Genomic DNA, 6,469 nt, shown 5'->3' with positions numbered 1-6,469 from the left:
AAATCCATCACAGAATTATTCCTGCCGTCAGCAGGAAGAGTCCTCCTCCCATTCACTTCAATGGGAGGTTCGGGTGCAAACCGGCCGAAGATCGAGCAGGATGCCTCTTTTTCCTGCTAGCTGAAAAAAATGAGCTAGAGGGAAAAAGAAGCGTCCGCCTGAAATGAATGGGAGGCAGAATTTTGCAATAGATTCGGAGGCAAAAATTCTGCCGTGTTAATAGGGCCTTATTGTTATTGGCACACCGTGCGACGGGTGCACCAGTGTCTTTCCCTTACACAGCATGTACAATGTAGGCAGTAAAAAATTGACAAATGAAATTCATCCGTTCTTAAAACGGACAGGGTAAAAGAACAGGTCAAAATCTGCAGTTAAAAAAACCGGAAACGCCCGGAATGGAAACAAAAAGGATACAAAACGGCCGAGTAGAACAGACCAAAATGGTCATCATAGGTTATTTTAAATCAATCTATTGGAAACAGATTTAATTCAGCTTTAATTCACTATAATGTGAAATAACAATGTTGTGTCTAAACAGTCTAAAAGATTCAAGAAGGAGATGGAATAACTTTTAGAAGCTTTTGATTGGCCAACTGCCATAAGTAGGAGTTAATGAGTGCATCTATAACTATATTTAAGCGTAAAGGGGAGGAAGCCTCCAGCTCACCGTTCCAGCACCCGACACCTTCGCCTCGCCCGGATCTCCGCGACGGTCCGCGGCAAACAATAGTGGATTAGGAAAGAATTTGATCCAGCGCTGCAGGTATGTGATTTAAAAAGGATCTCGGTCCCACTTTTATTTGTATCAAAAATTTAAAATTCGATATCAGGTGCATTCAGGCATCAAGGCAGTATTTTGTAGGTATTCAGCGCCTACGCGTTTCAAGCACGACTAGTGCTCTTAATCATGGCATCCATTCACACACTGGGGCCCATGGATATGAACTTATATACTGTGTTATACTAGGTGGAGCTAGGAGGCCAGCTGAATTAAATGATTGCGAACAGCTTGTGTGTTTCTAAAACACAGGAAAATTTGTCTTATCTTTTAAATCATTATATGTGTCAGTTTGTATACAAAGTACAAAAATCTGACTTATTATTCTATTGTTATTGCAAAAAAGAATTGTTATGCGAGCAACATTGGCTCAGTTGCTATATTTTCCCTTTGCTGTATTATCTTGCTATTTAAAAGAGCCCCGATGTAAGAAAGGGGAAAATATACTGGCTTACTTCAGAACCGCATGAGAAACCGTGGTTCAAGCTTTCCACAATAAATAGAAATAGGGCTTAGTATCTGTGTGTGAATGGGTGCTGAATTAATACCGATGTTACATCTTGTTTCGAAATTAGACAATTGTATGTAAAAACAAACCGATCTAAATAGAAAAGTCAAAACATAAGACAGAAAGAAAACATATAAAATTAGACTTTACGAATACCAACAAATAGTGTGCTGGGATCTGAAGATAATTCACATAGTAAAATAAATGAGTATATCATGAATATTACATCTAAGAATATAAAATATTTTGATATTTTTTATTTCTATAGTACCTCGCCGTGGTATTCATTGTAAGATAGTGGGGAAAAAAAAACCTCTATATATGCATGTAAATTAATTTCTGTACAGAACATTACTGTGTCATATTTACACAGCTATATAAGATAGAATTCATTGCTAAACGCAATTATATAAGGCTATGTTACAATGCATATCTTTACTATAATCGATGTTACTGCCTAAATATTTTCTGTGCATATATATTAATTTTTTTATATAGTTTATCATTTAATGTTAACATAATTCGATCAATATGAAATAATTATTGATGAGTAGCTGTTATTTTTAATTGAACATATTATATATGTGTAGATTTTCAAGTTTATAGTATGTTTAACATGCGGTATAAAGTTATATAAACTGGATCTATGTTAGATAAAGAGATATGGGATTTGACAATCCTGCTATTGAAAACATGAATTTGAGAATTAACTTGTATCTCATATGCTACAACATATATTGACTACATTGCCAACTTATTTTAACTGTAACCTCTAGATTTTGTATGACAGATTACATTCATTTTTATTCTTTTTTTCCAATGGAACATCTACAATCGAGCAGGATGGAAAGACTTCCTATTGTGTACACCCTCTCCCGCAAAACACTCCCACTCCGATTGAAAACCAATGACACTCAAATTTCGTCTGGCTATGGATTATGAGGTATGTATTGTTTCAATTTAGTTTTTCCAATATATTTTTCCCATAGGCAATTTATTTATCCATTTTTAATTTTTGGTTAATATAGGAACATTAGCTCTCTTTTTAAATTAAGTCCGTGCGGAAACCTGGTTTGTAAATTAAATATCCAAAAGGCTTCTCGTGTTAGGAGTAATTTTTTAAGATTTCCCCCACGAGCCGTGTGTTTAATTTTTTCGATGGCATATGTTTTTAGATATGTGGTATTTCTGTCATGACACGTAATAAAATGTCGTGCGGCATTCGATATGTTGACAATTGCCGGGTTCCTAATGTAACCAAGATGTTCTAAGATTCTTGTTTTGTATTTCCTGGTGGTACTTCCTACATATTTCAGGTTACAGCTGGTACATTCTATTATATATATTACAAAATCGCTGTTGCAATTAATGTATGATTTAATGGGATGACTCTGTTGTCCACTAGAGTTTTCAAATTTTTGGACTATTCTCGTATAATTGCATATTTTACAAGGGTGGGATCCACACTTGTAGAAACCCAATTGCTCCAACCATGTGGCTTTAGTAGTGTTTGATGGTAGTAGTGAGGGGGACAATGTGTTCCCTATTGTTAGACCTCTTCGTGCTACAATTCTGCATCCTTGTTTTAATATATCTACTAGTTTGTCATCATCATATAATAGTGGAATGTACTTTTGTACCATACTTCTGATAGTGGAGAATTGATTGCTGTATTGCAAACTTAATGTAGGAATTGCTTTGGTTGGTTTATTGGTATTGGTCGCTACATACTCTTTGTCCATTAATAGAGTGTGTCTATCCTTGGTCCTAACAATTTCCTTGGCCCTGTTCAACATCCAATTCTTATACCCCCTTTTGGCTAGTTTTTTACTCATGTTTGATTGTTCTTTCTCAAAACTCTGTGTTGTACTACAATTCCTTTTGGCTCTTGTGAGTTCGCCTACCGGTATAGATGTAATCGTATGTTTTGGATGGTTCGAACTGGCGTGTAATATGGTGTTTCCTGAAATAGGTTTTTTATATATTTCAGAATGTATCACTTCATTAATTGTAGCAACTATGTTTAAATCTAGGAAATTGATGTTGTTCCTGCCTATTTTATGTGTGAATCTCAAATTGAATTCATTGTTGTTAAGGTAGGTAAGAAAGTCTTGTATGGCAGATACATCTCCCTCCCATATGAGTAGGAGGTCATCGATGTATCTGCCATACCAATGTATGTATTTGTTGAAGGGATTGGACATAGAAAAGATGGTAATTTCTTCCCACCAGGCCATAACGAGGTTGGCTACTGATGGTGAAAATTTGGCTCCCATGGAGACTCCACGTTTTTGGAGATAGTACTGGCCATTGAATTTGAAGTAGTTATGGGACATAAGGAAGACAAGGGAATTTCTCGCGAAATCCTGTAAATGCTTGTCATATGTGCCATATTTGAGTAAGTGAAAATTGAGAGCTTTGACCGCAATTGTGTGTGGTATACTTGTATATAATGCGATCACATCGCAACTTAACCAAGAATAATCCTGTTCCCATACTTTGTTGGAAAATATCTGGAGGACGTCTTTCGTGTCCCTAAGATGACCAGGGACCCTCTGCACAAGAGGCTGTAATAACAGATCGAGCCATTCTGAGAGCCTCTCTGTGAGAGACCCTATGCCCGACACTATAGGTCGCATAGGGGGTGGGACTATACCCTTGTGAGTTTTGGGTAGGGCGTGAAATATGGGTATAATGGGATGCTCGGTAAGTATATAATCCAATTCTTTTTTGGAGATAACCCCATTATCTAAACCAATGTTTAGTAGATCTTTTAGTTCTAACTGATAGATTTGGGTTGGGTTATGATCTAATTTTAGATACGTCTCTGTATCCATAAGAAGCTCCATAATTTGTTGGACATATATATCCGTATCCAATACTGTCACGCTACCCCCTTTGTCGGACATACGTACTACTAAATTCCTGTTGTCTTGTAGTGACTTGATGGCTTTTTTGTGTGCAATGGATAAGTTGTGTCTATGTTGGCCCCCTCTAGTAGATTCTTGTAAGTGTAATAATTCTTTTTCTATAATGGCTTGAAATTTGTCCATAGACTCAGTCCTTGAATTGATAGGATAATATGCTGAGTTGGATGTTGTGAAATTGTTCAATTTTGAAATTGGTTCTTTTACAGTGTTATCTGCAAGTTCTTCCAGATTTATAAGCGTCAACTGTTCTTGAAACATGAATTGTCGGTATTCATTCGAGTTTTTCTTTGTAAGGGGGACATCTGATAGTGCCGAAAGTGTGTCCGTTTCCACTTGAGATGAAAAATGTCTCCTTATTGTAAGGTTCCTAATGAACTTGTTAATGTCCAATAGTGTAGTAAAGATGTCAAAATCTCTGGTCGGCACGAAATTAAGACCCAGCGTCAGTACCTCTATTTGGGCCTTTGTGAGTACAGTAGAGGACAAGTTGATAACGTCCATATTTAGTACTTCTGATTCCTCAATTTCCGAGGTGGGTAATTTACCGCTGGATTTGTGTTTCCTGCCCCCCCTTTTTCCCCGTTTTTTGACATGTTTGATATTTCTCTGTAATTGGATCTTTGTGCATAATGGCTTGCTGGAAAATCCACGTCCAATCCTCCTATGGCTTCATCCGAAGTTTCCATTTCTGTTGAACTGAAGCTTACTCTATGGGGACTCACATTGCGTCTTTTAAATTTTCTCGGTTTTTTCAGGATGGATCTTGTTCCTTGTCTGCTATAATCCCGATGATTCCAGTTGTATACTTCATTTTTGGCATAGTCATTCATATCTCTCGTGAATTTGCTTTTTTTAGTCTCGGCAATCGATTTATCCAGTTGTTCCAAATATTGTGATGTTCTCATTTCCAACTTTCTGTAGTCTGGTAGGGTGGAGGATTTTTGGATTTCCTCTTTGAGAGTTTTGATATCCACTTGTAATTCTACCAATTTTAGCTCTTCCTGTTCCACAATAAGATTCATCAAACTTAAGGAACACTGCGATAATATGTTATTCCACTCCGCTGTAAAGTTGGGAGAATAAGCAAACGTTGGCGTTTTTCTTAAACGCAGTCCTCGGGGAATCATTTTCTTGGTAAGATAATTGCGTAATGTGGTGAGATCCCACCATATTTTGGTCTCTTGCGTCGACACTTTTTCCAACTCTCTGAATTGGTTTTGTAGTGAGAGATCCATGTTGTGGTGATCACTATTATCAAGAAAAACCGAGGCTGCCAGTTCAGCTCTTGAACTCTGCTGGTTGTGTGACATATTGATCGATATAATTAATTCCACTTTAATATCTTGAATTGTAGCCAGATAACTTTCATTTGTTTTCCTTATTTGATGGTTATATGTATAAAACAAAGAATGAACATATGCTGCCTTGTGTGGTAACTGTAATCATTTGTTGTTCGCTGAACAATATATATTGCATATAGTTACTCTTGATATATGTGTAGGTGAGCACGAGAGATATGACCGTAATGACTAGAGTAAAGGGGAGGAAGCCTCCAGCTCACCGTTCCAGCACCCGACACCTTCGCCTCGCCCGGATCTCCGCGACGGTCCGCGGCAAACAATAGTGGATTAGGAAAGAATTTGATCCAGCGCTGCAGGTATGTGATTTAAAAAGGATCTCGGTCCCACTTTTATTTGTATCAAAAATTTAAAATTCGATATCAGGTGCATTCAGGCATCAAGGCAGTATTTTGTAGGTATTCAGCGCCTACGCGTTTCAAGCACGACTAGTGCTCTTAATCATGGCATCCATTCACACACTGGGGCCCATGGATATGAACTTATATACTGTGTTATACTAGGTGGAGCTAGGAGGCCAGCTGAATTAAATGATTGCGAACAGCTTGTGTGTTTCTAAAACACAGGAAAATTTGTCTTATCTTTTAAATCATTATATGTGTCAGTTTGTATACAAAGTACAAAAATCTGACTTATTATTCTATTGTTATTGCAAAAAAGAATTGTTATGCGAGCAACATTGGCTCAGTTGCTATATTTTCCCTTTGCTGTATTATCTTGCTATTTAAAAGAGCCCCGATGTAAGAAAGGGGAAAATATACTGGCTTACTTCAGAACCGCATGAGAAACCGTGGTTCAAGCTTTCCACAATAAATAGAAATAGGGCTTAGTATCTGTGTGTGAATGGGTGCTGAATTAATACCGATGTTACATCTTGTTTCGAAATTAGACAATT

At 37.2% G+C, this 6,469-nt stretch overlaps 1 long non-coding RNA gene across 1 annotated transcript; it reads left to right on the top strand.

Annotated features, from left to right (window-relative positions):
* The first annotated feature begins 691 nt into the window (after positions 1–691).
* LOC142738127 (uncharacterized) lies at positions 692–6,027 on the top strand. Its single transcript, XR_012880588.1, has 3 exons — positions 692–763; positions 2,129–2,229; positions 5,718–6,027. It is a non-coding gene; the product is annotated as an uncharacterized LOC142738127 (long non-coding RNA).
* The last annotated feature ends 442 nt before the right edge of the window (positions 6,028–6,469 follow it).

The sequence above is a fragment of the Rhinoderma darwinii genome, chromosome 1, assembly GCF_050947455.1.
Source record: "Rhinoderma darwinii isolate aRhiDar2 chromosome 1, aRhiDar2.hap1, whole genome shotgun sequence".
NCBI classification, from domain to species: Eukaryota; Metazoa; Chordata; class Amphibia; order Anura; family Rhinodermatidae; genus Rhinoderma; species Rhinoderma darwinii.
This window is presented reverse-complemented; position numbering and strand designations above follow the sequence as displayed.